This window comes from Oncorhynchus tshawytscha, linkage group LG05 (assembly GCF_018296145.1).
Source record: "Oncorhynchus tshawytscha isolate Ot180627B linkage group LG05, Otsh_v2.0, whole genome shotgun sequence".
Taxonomy (NCBI): domain Eukaryota; kingdom Metazoa; phylum Chordata; class Actinopteri; order Salmoniformes; family Salmonidae; genus Oncorhynchus; species Oncorhynchus tshawytscha.
The window spans coordinates 58,408,946-58,427,931 of record NC_056433.1 but is presented as its reverse complement, the minus strand read 5'-3'; the positions used below and the strand labels follow the sequence as shown (position 1 = coordinate 58,427,931).

At 43.3% G+C, this 18,986-nt stretch overlaps 1 long non-coding RNA gene across 2 annotated transcripts in view; it reads right to left on the bottom strand.

Moving 5' to 3' along the window:
* The window catches only part of LOC112250971, a 55,200-nt gene extending 38,813 nt beyond the window's left edge, over positions 1-16,387 (bottom strand). The window contains exon 1 of one of the 2 annotated variants that reach the window (XR_006083456.1): positions 16,290-16,387. This is a non-coding gene — a long non-coding RNA (uncharacterized LOC112250971). Of the gene's footprint in view, positions 1-15,264; positions 15,606-16,289 lie in introns of those variants that run through there. The other variant, XR_006083455.1, reaches the window with a different exon arrangement.
* Between the last annotated feature and the right edge of the window lie 2,599 nt (positions 16,388-18,986).

Here is an 18,986-nt window from a genome sequence, read left to right as displayed (position 1 = left end):
AACAAATAATTAAAGAGCAGCAGTAAAATAACAATAGCAAGGCTATATACAGGGGGTACCGGTACAGAGTCAATGTGCGGGGGCACCGGTTAGTTGAAGTAATTGGGGTAATATGTAAATGTAGGTAGAGTTATTAAAGTGATAATAACCAGAGAGTAGCAGCAGCGTAAAAGGAGGGGGGGGGGCACAATGGAAATAGTCTGCGTAGCCATTTGATTAGATGTTCAGGAGTCTTATAGCTTGGGGGTAGAAGCTGTTTAGAAGCCTCTTGGACCTAGACTTGGCGCTTCGGTACCGCTTGCCGTACGGTAGCAGAGAGAACAGTCTATGACTAGCGTGGCTGGAGTCGGACAATTTTTAGGGCCTTCCTCTGACACCGCCTGGTATAGAGGTCCTGGATGCCAGGAAGCTTGGCCCCAGTGATGTACTGGGTCGTACCGGTATCGGTCACTTTCCGACAAGTCCCGTGACACTTGTGAAAAATGGAGAACACCATCGTCTTAGCGAGAATCTCTCCTTTCTACAATGGGGTCACATCAGTTTATAGCCCAAACGTTTTTTGTGATAAGACCAGTTTTCTGGATGTCTCATGGTTTGACAAACCCGGCTGTAGCTCAGCAACCTTCCACCCCAGATGCGAAAGGCCGCCATAGGCAGATGTGGTGGATTGAGAAGCAGCCCATGCTGAAAGGGATTTTTTTATTGACAGGGAGGGGGGAGAGATCACACCATGGAGTTAATGTGAGAAGACCAGAAAGACCTGAGACACAGTACCCTCTACCATCAGACAAGACGTGACTTGACACACATTTCTCGTTTCCTTAGCTTTCTTACCCCTTCTTTAAACACTAGTTGTAGAATTTCACAACTAGCTCATAAAGGCCTGTGGCCCACGGGAAGATAAATCTTTGGCGTTTGCCTGTCTGTGAAAAGCAAAGAGAGCCTTTGACTTATGGAGGCTTACGACGTCCATTGTCACCATTAGGAATGGCAGGAACTCCATGGGAAAGATCCCAATGTGCTGTAGCGATCCTTTAAACACCAGCATAAAGAAAGGAGGGGGGAACTAGTGGCAAGTGCATGCAACAGTTTGCAACATCTGCCTTTCTGTGTGTGTGTGTGTGCGTGTGTGTGTGTGTGTGTGTGTGTGTGTGTGTGTGTGTGTGTGTGTGTGTGTGTGTGTGTGTGTGTGTGTGTGTGTGTGTGTGTGTGTACGTGCCCCTGCCAGAGAGCACTTAATAGCTGTCAGCTCTTTACCTCCCACTGTTAACATCTGCTATGCTTAACGTTGCCATGTAACTCAGTAGTACAGCAGATACAGGCTAATAGAATCAAATGATCCCACGCTGCCAACCCTCATCACGTTACACGCACACATTTCATTATGACGCAACAAGCAGATTTGTTGTTAGATGATTATCAATCTAGAGTAAGCTTGAGGCTGGTGTAAAACCGAAACATACTGCTCACGTAAGGCGTATAAGTAATCTGCTTAAATCCCTATTTTCTTATCACATCACATTCATATTAAATTAGTAGCTAATAGCATGTAACAAGAGTAGATACAGTTTATGGTCAATTCCTGCTGTTTAAGTATATCATTTCGGACATTCAATTCAAATGGCAATTCTTAGCTACATGTTGTTTCTGAAATTGTTCACCGTTGACAATGTTTTCAGCTGAAGTGAGTCTTTTTGATAATAACATTTTACTTTAATATATACACATTACACATTTAGTTACCATTTGAGATTTTTCAGGTGCGGATTTTGAACAATGTCAAAGTATCTGCCATACTTTTAGCAGTAATGAACTGACTAGTCGACCAAGATACAAGACCCACCTCTGCAATAATGTACATTTAAAAAGAGCTCTGTTTCTAAGTGAGTGTGTCTGGGAGTGTGAAAGGCCAGGACAGAGGAACAATGACAGCTGTCTGTCTGTCTCTGGCATGGCATTGTTGCTCAGGCATTTGGGCCAGGACCTGACATACATCCAAGATGCAGACTCGCTGGACTACCCCCAACTACCCCCAATTCCCCCATTGATGTTTGTTCAAAATCAATAAAAATGATCTTGGAGTCCATATGCCATTTGGCAGCTCCATCTTGTGGCGTCATCTTTAGAATATAGAGGCCATACTGTACAATGGAGTAGCCGAGCGCATGTAATTTGTCAGGCTAATCTCCAGCACACTTACATTGATTTTTCCCCCTCTCCTGATTCCTTAGCCTCTAGTCATTATGAACACAAAAACTAACTTAATCATATAGTGTGTTAATGCATGGGTCACAATAACCTCCATGTTCTTGCCCTCTGGTAATTTGAGGCTTTCTTTATATTTTCTTCTGAAGTCTTTTTACTGTCTTATTTTTGGAAAATGGAAAATGTGCAGTTGCGCAAATGTTGGCCTCATCTTTTCTGAACTAGAATAGAAATGTATTTAAAAATCTCTTCTTCTCTCTCCTTGATTATGTTTTATAAACTGTACGTTTGATATGATCATACACAGGGAGTGTTCTTTTCAAATCTATTTTATATACACTGCCTTCAAAAATTATTAACACCCCATGACTTTTTCACATTTTGTTGTGTTACAATGTGGGATTAAAATGTATTTAATTCAGATTTTTGGGGGGTAAATGATTTACACAAAATACTTTGTAATGTCAAAGTGGAATAAAAATAAAAATATGAAAAATAAAACACGAACACGAATGTGTTGATTTGATAAGTATTCAACCCCCTGAGTCAATACATGTTAGAATCCCATTTGGCAGCGATTACAGCTGTGATTCTTTCTGGGTAAATCTCTAAGAGCTTTCCACACCTGGACTGTGCAAAATTTGCCCATTATTCTTTTGAAAATTCTTCAAGCTCTGTCAAATTGGTTGTTGATTATTGCTAGACAACCATTGTCAGGTCTTGCAATAGATTTTCAAGCAGAGTCAAAACTGTAAATTGGCCACTAGTGAAAATTCCCTTTTTTCTTGGTATGCAACTCCAGTGTAGATTTGGCCTTGTGTTTTAGAATATTGTCCTGCTGAAAGGTGAATTCATCTCCTGGTGTCTGGCGGAAAGCAGATTGAACCAGGTTTTCCTCTAGGATTTTGCCCATACTTAGCTGCATTCCATTTATTTTTCATCCTGAAAAACATTCCAGTCCTTAACGATTACAAGATTACCCATAACATGATGCAGCCACCACTATGCTTCAAAATATGGAGTGTAGTACACTTTGTATTCAGAACCAAAATGTAATTGCTTTGCCACATTTTTACAGTATTGCTTTAGTGCCTTGTTGCGAACAGGATGCATGTTTTGTACGATTTTATTCTATACGGGCTTCCTTCTTTTCCCTCTGTCAATTAGGTTAGTGTTGTGGAATAACTACAATGTTGTTGATCCAATCCTCAGTTTCCTCCTATCACAGCCATTAAACTCTGTAACTGTTTTAAAGTCGCCATTGGCCTCATTTAGAAATCCCAGAGTGTTTTCCTTCCTCTCCGGCAACTGAGTTAGGAAGGACGCCTGTATCTTTGTAGTGACTGGGTTTATTGATACACCATACAAACTGTAATTAATAACTAACACCATGTTCAAAGGATATTAAATGTCTCTTTTTACCTGTCTACCTCCCCGATCTTTGTGGTTTATTCTGTGTTTGAAATTCACTGCTGGACTGAGGGACCTTACAGGTAATTGTATGTGTGGGGGTACAGAGATGAGGTAGTCATTCAAAAATTATGTTAAACACTATTATTGCACACAGAGTAAGTCCATGCAGCTTATGTGACTTGTTAAAGCGTATTTTTGCTCCTGAACTTATTTAGGCTTGTCATAACTAAAGGGTTGAATACTTACTGACTCAAGACATTTCAGATTTTCATTTCAAATTAATTAGTAAACATTTCTAAAAAACATAATTCCACTTTGGCATTAGGTAGTGTGTGTAGGACAGTGACACAAAACCTACATTGAATCCAGTTTAAATTCAGGCTGTAACAACAAAATATAGAAAAAGTAAAGGGGTGTGAATACTTTCTGAAGGCACTGTATGCCATTTGAGACAAAGATTGTGTTATTTTAATTACTTCATCGTTTGTGTTGTATATAATCAAATCATAGTTGTCGAACCCTATTGAATTCTACAAAAAATATTTATATGGCCTTGGTATAGCCCACCTGAGAATTCCTAACCTCGGACACGTTGTATTAGAGCTAATGGACAAACCTAATTTCTCCATATATCAATGGTACTCAGTCCTGAATAAAATATACCATTCAAAGGAGCTTACTGACTACCTCATGCCTGCATGAATAACTATGATGGGTTTAACCCTTCTACCATCAATCAGGCTGAGAGACTACTCTAGATGGCGGTGATGATAATGTTGTTGGTTGTTTTTTTTTGGATTACAATCCACTCCAGAGCAGAGTTTGATTTTAAGTGGATGTCCTCTATATAGTAGCTAGTAAGACACACAACATACTGGTATACTCATGCCATTCAGAACAATGGTTCTCACAGAGCATGACAACGTGGCACAGCACTAAGCCTATTACTCTTTTCACCTTCCCAGAGTTCTGCTCAAAATGCCAAGTATCAATAGGGGTTGCTGTACTATCGGGGACCTTATTAAAGAATCCAAGCATATCCAGCACTATCACAAACAACACACTGTGAATCTGTATTTCTTGTGTTGTTTGCCAAAAGTATCATTTACACCAAAGCTCTTGAAAAAAAAAACTCTTGTGGCATCTGTGTCACCGTCACCTACTCTCTTAAAGGCTTTACTCCTCATGTGCTTATCTGCTCCAGTCAAATGTATTTCTTATCGAAGAGCGTGAGGGGGGAGCCTTCTGACAATACTGCTGTTATCAAATTTCTTCAGCCGAGTCCCCATGTCATTCAGCAGTCAGATGGTCTCCAGTTTGATTGATGGATGGGCTTCCCAACAAATAAAAAGGGATCAACAGCTTTGCACCTCTCTCCCCATCGGAGACCCGAGTGAAACATTCCTCCGTAACAAAGGCGGGATTACGGATGTATTAGGTCTCCATCGACCACGGCCTCCTGCTCCTGTCAATACTTTGCACATAATAACCTGAAGCAACGATAAGGAAACAAAAGGCAGGCGAGATAGGAGCCGGATGGGAAGATAAATCAATAGGAGTGAGGGAAAGTTTTTTCAAAGACACACTGTCAGGCCTGGGTAAGAATTTCTTCGGACGAAGCGATGGGATAATGGCCCCTGACACGAGGACAATGAGCCCTCCAGGCCCATCAGGGGACTGCCGGTTGGTCGGTCGGCTGGCCTCAATAGGACCAGGAAGATAAGAGGCACAGGGGACGGTCGGTGAGTCTACTCAGCCCCACTCACAGGGACACAACACAAGGGCTGTGCTGGACCCTCAGCCCTCTGGCATCCTCAATGCTCCTTCTGTTAGTTTCTATCGTTATGCAACATGTATTTCAATGAATCGCTGATGCACTGAGAGAACAGTGTCCACATAGCTTTGCAGAGGCTCCTCATAAGTGTCTGTCTGAACATATCAAGGTTACATTCACATTTCCTATAGCCATTCCTGATCATTTTCACTTATTCTCTGAAAGGCCCAAGGTAACTAATGTGATTTATGGCTTTATGTGGACACATTTCTGGAATAGTATAAAGCCTTTCCATTTACCAACCCTGAGCGACTACCGGAAGTGTAGAAGTGTCTCCAGTGACAAAGAAACATTTTGGAGGATTTGTTGGTTCACAAACCTGGGGAGGTTATACAGTACTAATAACTGGACGAGAGGAAATCAGGGTAATTGTTTCCCCATTCCTAATTAATTAATTTCCCTCCTGTTTCACAAACCATCATATGTCTGGTGTTGGAAGGTGCAAGTCATAAAAAAGAAAGAAAGAAAGAAAGAGAGAGAGAGAGAGAGAGAGAGAGAGAGAGAGAGAGAGAGAGAGAGAGAGAGAGAGAGAGAGAGAGAGAGAGAGAGAGAGAGAGAGAGAGAGAGAGAGAGGGAGAGGGAGGGAGAGAGAGGAGGGAGAGAGAGAGAGAGAGAGAGAGAGAGGGAGAGGGAGGGAGAGAGAGAGAGAGAGAGAGAGAGAGAGAGGGAGAGGGAGGGAGAGAGGGGGAACTAGAGCTCTGGAAAATTAATGAGAAATGAGAAAAGAGGGCTATGCATGTTCTGTCTGCAGAAGGCTGTCACACAAAGACACAATAAACCCTTGGAACAAACAGGCACTTCAAAAAAATTGCCCAGAAACAGTGAGCAAATTCAATTACAGAAGTAATTAGAAGATATAGGGCAAGGCTGCCTTTTGGGACTGTGCCAGAAAACACAAATTAATAGGAGTGAATAGGAGGAGGTTGCACTGGTAATTAAGAGGCAATCACCTATGTCAATGAATACCTTAAAAAAACACAGAATGGAAACTATTAATTCAGTGATCAAAAATATTTTGAAGATGATTAATACAGCAAATTCATTTTCAAAGACTCATTTCTGGAAAGATAGCAAGACAATTGCACATAATGTGCTCCTTCTGGCATTTATATTGCTAATTAAATTTTGATAATTTGCAGAGGCATTTGAGAATTATCTGTAAAACAGCAAAGGCAGCATTTGGCAAATATTGTCTTTACTGTTTAACAGTGCTTTCAGTTCTTGCACCGGCAGAGATCTGATAAAAGCCCGTCTTCAAACTGAGACCTTTCAAAGCAAACTGAGCAAAAACTTACAATTTCACTTCAACTTCTCTTATCATTCATTAGTGCCTCCTCCTAATGAGACAATAGCAGCAATTAAATTACCAGATAAGAATAAAATAAATAATAACTTTGCTGATTTACCTCCCGCGGGAGAAGCTATCGTTTCTGCCTGATGAATTTTGTATAACCGCACACTGTGTTTGTAAACTAATTAATCCATTGACAAAATCCCGAAAGATGAAAAGCTTTGAGCTCCATAAAGAGGTAACAGATAGAGAGGACTAAAGCGAGTTGCAGATTAAAAGAGTGTTGGAGTAAATAAACAACAAGCCACATTGCACTGTGAAAAATAGTTGTGTGTCGCCTACGCAGAACATACAGTGAGTGTACAAAACATTAAGAACACCTTCATAATATTGAGTTGCGCTCAGTCAGAAGAGTTTCCCTCAGAACAGCCTCAATTCGTTGGGGCAGGGACTCTACAAGGTGTCAAAGGCGTTCCACAGGGATGCTGGCCCATGTTGACTCCAATGCTTCCTACAGTTGTGTCAAGTTGGCTGGATGTCCTTTGGGTGGTGGATCATTCTTGATAGACACGGGAAACTGTTGAGCGTGAAAAACCCAGGATCATTGCCGTTCTTGACACGGTGCGCCTGGCACCTACTCAATATTTTGTCTTGCCCATTCACCCTCTGAATGGTACACATACACAATTCATGTCTCAATTGTCTCAAGGCTTAACAATCCTTCTTTTACCTGTCTCCTCCCCTTCATCTCCACTGATTGAAGTGGATTTAACATGTGACATCAATAAGGGATCAGAGCTTTCACTTGGTCAGTCTATGTCTATGTATTGGAATGTATGTTTCATGCAGTCAGTGTATATGATATTCTTTTCATCCAATGGTTCTCAATCATAATCATTCCTATTAATCATTCAGTTCTAAATAATGATATGTGATAAAGAGTGTGTGCAGTGCTGGAACACCACAGGCAAGACATGGTACACGGTACAGAGCATGGGAGAATTGCTATAGACTGAAAACCTAAACTTTGAGCTCTATTCATTCATAAGTCCCTGCTACTGGAGCACATAAACAGAGAGAAAACACCTACTGTAGCAACGAAGGTGCTCCTTATACCCTGAGTAGAATTCATTTAAGATCAAGCTCGAGTCTTATAATTTTCATTTCTATCTTTTGAAGGAAAGAAATGGGGACCAAGCAGGGTGCTCCAATGAGATGAATTTTAAGTTCAAGATCTTTGAGGATTAGCCTTTCTTTTTGTAAAATAGGAGATTTCCATACACAATATTTCCATATTCATACGTGTTAGCATTTAGAGCCACTTTATGACTGATATGAGAGGAAAATTCCACTTAATATTATCAACAGTGACGATCTGGGGTCATAAAAGCCCAATACCCTGAAGGGGATGGATAACACTAATATGCTTTCACATTTCAATGGGGAACTAGTCCCTTATTTACAGCAGAAAGTATATCATTTACTGCAGAGTGTAGAGAGAAAAGTGGATGGACATAGACTGACTGGCCCTCAGAGTTTATCATCATCGCCAAGAGATGAATTCTGAAAGACCAATTATCACTTAAATGGAATTAAGCCCAAAGATGGACTGTCATGGTCAACATTCTATTTTCCCAGTCAAGTCTTGAGGGAGCATCGCTCTGAACCAAAGACCCAAAACAAACTTAACTGGAAATGTGATTAGTGTTTAAAGTATCCAAATCATTAATGATCAAACACGGCACTCCGTTTCAGCACGGTCATGTGAGGCAGAGATTATACATGTGATCTGGAGGCTTAAACGATTTAGTCAATTATGAACGTTATCTAAAATGCTTTAATTTCCTATTCAGCCCTTCCATAGGAGCGTCACATTTGTCAATGATGCGTGATTAAACACAGATTGCAACAACATGAGATCTGTCACATCTGGTGGCAGAGGGACCTGAGATCTTAACGAAGGAATGAGGGAGGATTCAAACTTTCCCTCTTCAGCCTTGGCATCCGATTAACACCAGGCTTTGGTGGGATGCCAGCGATGGGGCCATCTGTGTCCCTTAACCCTCAAGATGGCAGATGTAGAAGCAGATTGATTTTCGATTCAGCTGGATACACAATCACTGCTTCATGAACGTCAAGTGCGAGCTGTGACTTGCTACCGTTTCCTGTCATTTTCAGCCAACTCAAATGAGGCAATAAATCACATCTGTACCCAAATGAAATAATTTTCACTCTATACAGGAGGGAGAATTTACCTATAATAGAGACTAGGGTAATTACTTATCCTAATAGCTAACTTTAAAAAAGTTTTTTTGTATCCTTTGATTCACACTAGATGTGCCTTGTGATTTCAACTATCCATTACAAATCTTCAACAATGTTTCCATTTAGCAATGACAATGTGACATTACTATGGGTTAACATGATATCAGATGGAACCATGTCAGAGGTAAGGGTGGCCAGGTCTTCTCCACAGTCAGGGGGCCAGTCTCAGTCAAGTAAGCCAGCCTCCCCATTGCCTTTTCTTTTGTAATATTGAGTTCCGTATCTTAGCCCCTGCCTGCACCTCACTGACTTCCATTCAATATCCAAATAACCGTGTTTTTGTGGTGGTAATTGCTCTCGTTTTCTCAGCGCCCCACGGTGGCTTCACTTCTTACCGGCCTGCGGTAGATGGAGACTCCCCTGGTCCCAGTCTGTGAGTGGATGAGACTCCTCTGGACCCATCATGTGAGAGGTGGAGACTTTTCTGTCCCCAGTCTGTGAGTGGTGGAGACTCCTCTGGACCCATCATGTGAGAGGTGGAGACTTTTCTGTCCCCAGTCTGTGAGTGGTGGAGACTCCTCTGGACCCATCATGTGAGAGGTGGAGACTTTTCTGTCCCCAGTCTGTGAGTGGTGGAGACTCCTCTGGACCCATCATGTGAGAGGTGGAGACTTTTCTGTCCCCAGTCTGTGAGTGGTGGAGACTCCTCTGGACCCATCATGTGAGAGGTGGAGACTTTTCTGGCCCCAGTCTGTGAGTGGTGGAGACTTTTCTGGCCCCAGTCTGTGAGTGGTGGAGACTCTTCTGGCCCCAGTCTGTGAGTGGTGGAGACTCCTCTGGACCCATCATGTGAGAGGTGGAGACTCCCCTGGTCCCAGTCTGTGAGTGGATGAGACTCCTCTGGACCCATCATGTGAGAGGTGGAGACTTTTCTGTCCCCAGTCTGTGAGTGGTGGAGACTCCTCTGGACCCATCATGTGAGAGGTGGAGACTCCCTGGTCCCAGTCTGTGAGTGGATGAGACTCCTCTGGACCCATCATGTGAGAGGTGGAGACTCCCCTGGTCCCAGTCTGTGAGTGGATGAGACTCCTCTGGACCCATCATGTGAGAGGTGGAGACTTTTCTGTCCCCAGTCTGTGAGTGGTGGAGACTCCTCTGGACCCATCATGTGAGAGGTGGAGACTCATCTGGCCCCAGACTGTGAGGGGTGGAGACCTCTCTGCCCCCAGTCTGTGAGTGGTGGAGACTTTTCTGGCCCCAGTCTGTGAGTGGTGGAGACTTTTCTGGCCCCAGTCTGTGAGTGGTGGAGACTCTTCTGGCCCCAGACTGTGAGTGTTGGAGACTCCTCTGGCCCCAGTCTGTGAGTGATGAAGACTCCTCTGGCCCCAGCATGTGAGAGGTGGAGACTCATCTGGCCCCAGACTGTGAGTGGTGGAGACCTTTCTGGCCCCAGTCTGTTAGTGATGAAGACTCCTCTGGCCCCAGTCTGTGAGAGGTGGTGACTCATCTGGCCCCAGAGAGAGGGCTGGTGGTGGGATAGTGTGTTCTGTGGGCTAATAAGACTCTTCTCAGCTCTGCACCACATCTTCTCCAACACACATATCAGCACACAGCCAATGACACCTGACACCCTCAAGCCATACATAGGTTTCTATAAGAGATGGTGACAGCAGAGGTCTTCCACGCCTTTTCAATCCACAGCGGTCCGAACTACAGTCCCACTGTAACGTGTTTCATTGACTGGCTTAATATCATCCAAATTGGTAATTATGATGTGGTATAACAGAATCAAACAAAATATTTCATTTTGAGGAGGCAACTGCAAAACAGCTGAATAGCTCGTAAAAATGTTATTCCCTTATGTCTCTCCAACCATGGAAAAGATCTGACCCAGCTGAAATTCCCCAAAACTCCATCAGAAGTTGAAAATTGAAAAGCCATTGATCTTTATTTTGAGACAGTCCATCCCTTTGTGATGTGAGCAGCACAGCCACACTTTTTCCATGTGGGAAAGGAGAAGTGTCCTCCCTGCTGTTGACCTCCAGTCTCTGGGAACACCCTGTCTGGTCTTCTTGCCTGCCATCCATCCCCTGGGGACAGGCCGGACAGAACTACAAGGCTCCCTCTGGACTGTCCAGGAATCTCAGTAATCCAACATGCAGCATAGCACACCAACAGTCATGCACACCCACACCCACACACACACACACACACGCACATGCACAAAGGCAGGTAGACAGATGCACGCACACACTCAAGCACACAAACACACACGTCACAGTGTGTTTGACTTTCTGCATATTGAAAGAGATTTACACTGACAGTAAAATCCCACATTTCAATCATCTGTGTTATCTCAGTACAGAGAGCGGCAGACAAAATCTGCTATTCAAAAAGTATTATTGTTCATCTAACTGGCTATTTGATTTCCCTCTAATCTTATTTCCCTCATATCCCATTTTTGAACAGGGAACAGTTTCAAGTACTGACCAACATGCAAGCTGAATTCCTATGACGCCCATGAGCTGCTGGGCCTGGCTGGCTGGGTGTGCAGGTCTGCCACATACAGATCATGTCTAAACACTGTATTGTCCACTACCGGGAAAAACAATCCCCTCTCTGACATTCCCAGCATGAAATGGAAACTAGTCCAAACTGAGGAAATTGTTTTATTTGTCAACTTTACCAGTCACATGTATTTAGGTTTGGAAACTAAACCGTGAAAAAAACATAAATGGCACACATTTCCGCTTGGACAAGTTGTTTTGACTGTTCATGTATCTCCCTACTTTCTTCCAGGAGCACACACTTCCATGATTAGTTTTCCAACAATTGTGATAGCGATTCACTGATCTGCGAGATCAGACATCACACGAGCATTTGGCGCTTCATGTGGAGAGGCTGCTGTGGTGCTCTTTGTGGACTGAGGGGGGAAAGAGGCTTAATTCCTCCAATGTTCATGTAGAGTAAATTCCTTGTTGGGATGTGGCGGCTGTCGGAAGCTGCCGATGGCCGGTGTGAGCCAGGGTCAGAGCCGCTGCTGGAGATGAGATTTTCTCTCCGCCTGTCCAGAGAGGGAGAGGAGCGCGACGCAATGAGGGGGATTTGCGCTCTCAACCTCGAGGATAGATGTTCCCATCACAAAAAGCCCCACCGCAAATTGCACTTATTGAATAGCTAATTTGGCAGTCTCAGTTCAGCGGGGCTTAAGAGGAGAGAAGAGTGTGAGGAGGATGAACACAAAGCTGCAGAAAACAAAAGGCAGCAGCTCCTGCGAGGCTAGGCCAGGATGAGGAGAGCTGCGCCCGGCGAGAGGAGAGGAAGGAGAGAGGAGAGGGTGGGCTGGGGGGCTTCCTGGATGAGGGGCATGCAAGCAGCATACAGAGCATGAGTGAGGCTTCCCAGCCTGCACCCATTGTTTTCTGACCTGCCACTACCCTTCATTAGCACTGGAGTAGCTAGTCGGCTGTAGGGCAGATAGTCAGTCATCCGTGTGTAACTCTCACTATATCTTCATCAGACTGTCATCACGGACAGCACAAAGTTACTCACAGCAGTCTCAACTTTTTAGCCATCGTTTGATATAAGAGCGTGCGATTACAACCCAGGTAAACAAAATACATGAAAATATTTTCTATCCCAGCTGGGGAAGAGTTGCTTGCTACTTCAGCATAAATGACTACAAATATGCCCAAAAGGAAGGCTTTTTCTTTTCACAAGACCTCAAAAGGCTTGGCATGTACACAAGATTAGTAAAGTTGTTTTGATGTCTCCTTGCCAGTAAAGTCAATTCCTGTGATCAAAGTGGATCTGTAACATGTTAAAGCTGATCAAAAGCACCACTGAGATTCTGAATCAGAAAACAACTGACTAGAAATTCCTAAACTCCAGAACCTAAGAACATAACACCCTTCAATTACCATAATAAAAGAAGAACTGCAATAGTAACTACATTAAACATAACAATAATATTTGTTGAAGCCAAGCGTATCTGTATAATAAGTCACAGAATTAAATCACAGTGTATGATGTTGATAGCCGACCGGTTTATTGACACAGTGCATCTGTTTAAAACATGTGTCGTCTTGATTGGAAAATGCTTAGAAATTGTCATAGCCTCTATGAAAACAAAAAAATGCTGCATTGCTATGGGTTAATAGTAATGTAGCACAAAATCCACTTCTGCTGCTTTTAGAGTTGAAAAGTTTGAGTGAGTGGAGCTGTTGCCAGCAGCCATATGTTTTCATAACTACTCATCTCCCTCCACTACACCCATCAGTCCCCATTAGCAACTTAATGTCCACCCTAAAACACCAGGCATGGAAACAGATGTGCTTTTTGGACCGAAACATACGTGGAACATAATGGAGAGCACATCCACTGTCCACCAGGCTTACCATCACCGGACCACATTAACAGTTATTCTCTTTTAAAAATGTCACTTGCTTGCACTGCCGACAACTTGGTCTTCTGTTAGCATGTACTCTCACTGAGTGCACATAATGGCTGAAATGGATGATGAAGAGACAGAGGCAGGAAAAAAATGCACACATACACAAAGGAGTCCTAAGAAAGGAGCCCTGTAATGTGGTACTCTGCTGCTCAGACCTGTAGGGGTAGGAGGCAGCATCTTTACGGTGTATCCAAGCAGCACTAAAATACACTGTCCGTGCCCAGTCAGGGCCATTTTTTCTAGCCGCAAGGGCTCCTGCATCCTTTACACTACACTGGAAACCCTTTGTACTAATTGCTAGATTGTACCAGATTTTCCAGTTCAATTCCACCCTATAATTGTCTGACAATGATGGGCAAGGAAGGGGAAAACTTCATGCTCCAGCACCGTACGGGGCAGTGGATTGAAAATGACTCAAGGAAGTGAGTCACACATCTGTGTGTGTGTGTGTATGTGTATGTGTATGTGTGTGTGTGTGTGTGTGTGTGTATGTGTATGTGTATGTGTATGTGTATGTGTATGTGTATGTGTATGTGTATGTGTATGTGTATGTGTGTGTGTGTGTGTGTGTGTGTATGTGTATGTGTGTGTGTGTGTGTGTGTGTGTGTGTGTGTGTGTGTGTGTGTGTGTGTGTGTGTGTGTGTGTGTGTGTGTGTGTGTGTGTGTGTGTGTGTGTGTGTGTGTGTGTGTGTGTGAAGTCCTCCCTTCAACTCTTGTTTCCGTGGATGCCGACTCCACTGAAGCCCACTCTCCAGCGAGCACAGCCGAGAGGAGAACCAAGCCTCCCTTCTATCCCACCACCACCCTACTTCAAACATACATCCTCCTTCCACCTCTCCTTTCCTCCACCCCACACTGACACACCACCATTTAGAATGACTAGAATGACACGCTTACACCGCAATACTCTCAATCCTCTCACCAAATTAACTTTGATGTGGTTAGAAAAACACTAATAACTGACAGGTAATACGCACATCAGTCATATATAAACAATACCCAAAACCACAGTAATAACCACATCATATAATACGAAAAATGTACTATATTAATTTGATTTCCGAGGAACTGCAATTCAGTCTGTCTTTTGCTTCAACAAATGATTTTAAGCTGCATGTTCGATTAGACCTTCCCTCATGTCATCTAAGTAAGAAGTGGCCCACCCCCATTCAGGCAGGCTGGCTATGGTCTGTCACTCTGCATACTAGCAGCTGAAGAAAGGATAAATAAATAAATAAATAAGTAACATTACGTCTGTTTGACTTAAATTAATGTGCAGCGAGAGACATAACTATTTTACATGTGTGCTGGTGCAGGCACAGAGCACCTGCAATCCAAAAGGAAAAAGGTACCAGCATAGACCAGCCCTCTCGCCCTCGCCCCCTCCAGGTGCTAGTCTAGTCTACAAACAGCAGTGAAGTAACTGAGCAAGAGAGAGCACATACTGTAACACAGACCCACACACCCTGCCTGCCACGAGCTGCTCTTACCCGACTCTGCCCAGACCTGCACCAACACAGGAGGTATGGTTGTTGATCATCTGTATTCCAAATCAAAACAGCCAGCATGCTCGTCTTTAGTCGTTCCACACACTCCATACATACATTTGCACCTGAGCACAAATTTCCTCACAGGGCCAAAGATCCAGAAAGAAAGAAGGAAAGAAAGAAAGAAAGAAAGAAAGAAAGAAAGAAAGAAAGAAAGAAAGAAAGAAAGAGAACCAGAAAGAGAGGAAAGGGAGAAAGGAAGAGAGAGACCAGCATACAAGAGGAGAAACAGCTGTGTAGTAGCAGTCAGCTTACCTTTTCCCCGCACTGCTCTTAGGGCCTAGACCTGCAGACACATCCATGGTGGTCTCCCCCTAAGCCCAGAGCCCAGAGCCCATATTGAGTGAAGCAGGGCCGCCTCATGACGCCCACAGCCCGGCAGCTCTGCGCTTTAGCAACTAGAAGAGCACAAGACTAACATGTCTTCCCCTCTGCCTCAGCCTGCTTTAGTGTAAGGGGAGCTAGGAATGCACTGGCTATAGACTTTTGTCCAAGCTGTAGGTCTTTTTTAGTGAAGCAAGATTAGTTCATACAAAACTCAACAATACAGCACCGAAACCCATTGTTGATATTCAACATTTTTCACATAGCGGGACAGAATAGACAATACGGTAGCTAGGAAACCATGGGCTGGATTACAAACTGATAATATCTCATCCTTTCGCAGGCCTGTAATCCTTTTCATTGAGCGGTGGACGGAGCAGACGTAAACCAAAATCAATATCGGTGTAACTGGACTGGGGGTGCGGGGGTGTCAGGATGTTTTCACATTGCTGCACCCTTCACGAGATTTTTGTTGTTGTTGAGATTCAGACGGGCTTTACACTACAGATCTGCTCCGCTTGGAAACAGACCTGAATAGACACTTCTACATAAGCCAGTCTTAGCTTGCTTTCAAAATTATGACTATCACAAAATACTATACTGCTATAAAAAAAGAGTGTTTGTTACAGTACAATTTACAATTGAACAAATAAATTTGCAAACTACACCCCCCTAAAAAAATAACAACCCAAACAATGTGTTTTTATGTGAAATATGTTTCAGGAAAAATACAGAAACATTGGCACCAATGTGCATTTTAATTGTAATATAATTTCAGTAATAATAATAAAGTATATTTGCACAGGCATTTACATAATAACCCAAATGAACCTTTAAATGTTTGCTAATCAACATCAACATTACAGTTGTGAAACATATAGTCAAACAGGTATGAATTATTCCAAGTTAAAACCACAGAGGCAGGTGAAGAGCAAAAGGCTGATGAGAGATCTTACCATGGCTGCTGTACCTGTGTGACTGATCCACTCCCTGCTCTGCTCCAGCTGCCATGTTTTTCCAGGGCTCCTGAATCCTCTAGGGTAGCCAGAGAGAAGGGATCGTTCAACCCCTTTCTTTTCACCACTTCTGCAATTGACCAATTGACAACTGATTGATGGTTATCTTTTCACAACAAAAAAGGGAGAAATTACCATCTCTAAAGCTATGTACAGTAAAAAGCCCCAAGAGTAAATTACATGTTGCTAAAATCCCTCCTTCACTCAGTCCTCACGATGGCAGGCAAACAAAAAAGTTTCCTTTTTGCCACTTCTGGGGCACTGTAGATTTGGCCTTCCCTGCCAACTGCACAGAGAACTTGACAGCTTCTTTAAATGGGGCAGCACAAAGGGCCTTGAATGAGGGATGGTACCATGCCGGACGGCCATTCTCCGGAAAGGCCTATTCTTTGCATTGAAAACAGAAGGCTTGTGAAAAAACAGATAAGCCATATCTGAATAAGAGCTGGGACACTGCTTCAAGTGACCTTGGGGAGGGGGAGATTCTATGTAGCGAAGCTTTTCAGATAAGCACAGTGCATTCTCTGCATCCAAATAAACAGGCCAAATAGAAGCAGCACAGTTGCTTATCAAATCTTTGCTTGGTTGAGTCACCTTTGCATGCATCCAGTGCTCACCGTGTTTCATCAAGATCAGTCAAATAGAACAGTGAAATACATCAGGAGCACTCCTCTCATTAATACATCTACTACACCTAACCATGCACTATCCAATGTAATGACAGTGACTTATTATGCTTAAGCAATTATTTTTGCCCCTGATGGTCTACATAGCACATACCCCCCATCTCTGAGCATCCTGAATGGCCTGAGAGTAAAGAAAGGAGAAAGGAGGGATCGAGGGGGGCTGAGGAGGAGGATGTCTGGGGGCCAGTGATGCAGGCAGCCCCAGCCCAGAACACTCAGCTGCCAACAGGGGCCAGGGCTCGCCTCTCCTCTTTGTATGGAAGCACAATCCTCAAACCCCCCTTTTCCTTTTCACAGCCTCTCAATCAGAGCAGATGGGACCCAACCAAGAAGACATCAACTTTGGAGGAGTAGAGTCCTCTATTCAAGGACCCGAGTTAGAGAGAGAAGCTTCTCTGTCCAACAGACCAGTGTTTAAGCATGTTGCTCCAGACATAACGTCCTAATGTGTGAACCATAATATGTCATAGGTAAATATTGTTTACAACCGAACCCAATGTTATCTCTAGAAATTGACATACAGTTCTTCCCTACTCAAACAGAACGGAACATACTTCATCCTAATTCTTTTGATTTGTTTGATTTCAATTCCTAGATACATGATGCGTCAGCCACGTTTTATTAATGAACCGCTGTAGGGAACTCTCAAATTGATATAAACAAATTGATAACAGGAGAAGGGAAGCAAAGGTTGTAGATATTGGAACCATGCTGTTTTCCTCCACTTGGTAACAATCTGTTGGGTTTAATTGTTCATTCATGGTATGAATACTTAAATAGGTGGCTCAGCATCAGGTCAGGATAATGACTCTATCCTTAGCTACTGAACCCAAATTGCTACTCATTTCATGTTACCATGGAAATATTCCACAATGTCTATGATTACACTTCAGTGTTACATATTGAGGCATACTGTAGTTCGCAATGAAGACATCTCCACACACACTTCCATTCTCTCTCCTTTCTCCTTCCCTCTTCCTCTTTCATACACACAGGCTTGATTCCTTTACTGTATGTCTTGATATAATTGGTGACATTTTAAAATGACATTAAAATAGGGGTTAAATCAGGGATACATGTGGCCTAAAACCAAATAAATCTAGTGGAGTCAAACCAAATTGAAAGATAACATTTTCAGTTCAACAGTCTTGGCTGTCTGATCCTGTGTGTTGTGGTCCTCAGGTCAGAGCCACTGATCGACCAGAATACTGAACAAAGCAGTGATGGACAGTTGGACACACAAGGTCAGGAACATCTCAGCCTTTACACACCATCTATCACACATCAGGCCTGGCGTAAACACAACCTGGGCTCTCACCACGTCTCTCAGCATCGATCGCTTCCTGCCACAACATCCACAGCAGCACATAGTAAAAACGTTTAGACGTAACATTTTATTTTCTCTCTACTCCGTTTTTTATGAAATTAGCTTTAGCTGAGAAAGGTAAAACAAAACAATAAATAACACACGAATAAGACATTGCAATAAATATAGAATATTTTTGTCATTTATACATATGCGTTTTACCATTTTGGTGTGGTTTGTGTGGGTGCAACATCCATGACGGAGCCTATAGAAAATTCTTGATGAAGAGCCTGCCTGTGCCAGTGCCAGCCCCTGAGGCCTCTGTCCCCTGCCTCTGTAGCTCTCCCTCCATGGGGAAATGTGATTACATGTGTATGAGTGGTAGGTGCTGAGCAGAGAGCGGCTGACACCCGGAAGGCACACTTTGCCACCTCCATGTAAGCCTCTTGTCCAAACAAGTCAGATCTGGGGGTGAGGCAAGACACCCCAAATTGTCTCTCTCAGTGTGACCCTGTCAATCAATGAGGATGTCGGTTACCTCCGGAGTAACAACACAGAAATAGCCATCATTACCTGCTCCCAGACCATTATCCATGAAGTGTGATCATCAAATGAGTGTATCCAGACACCGTTTAAGAATACAAC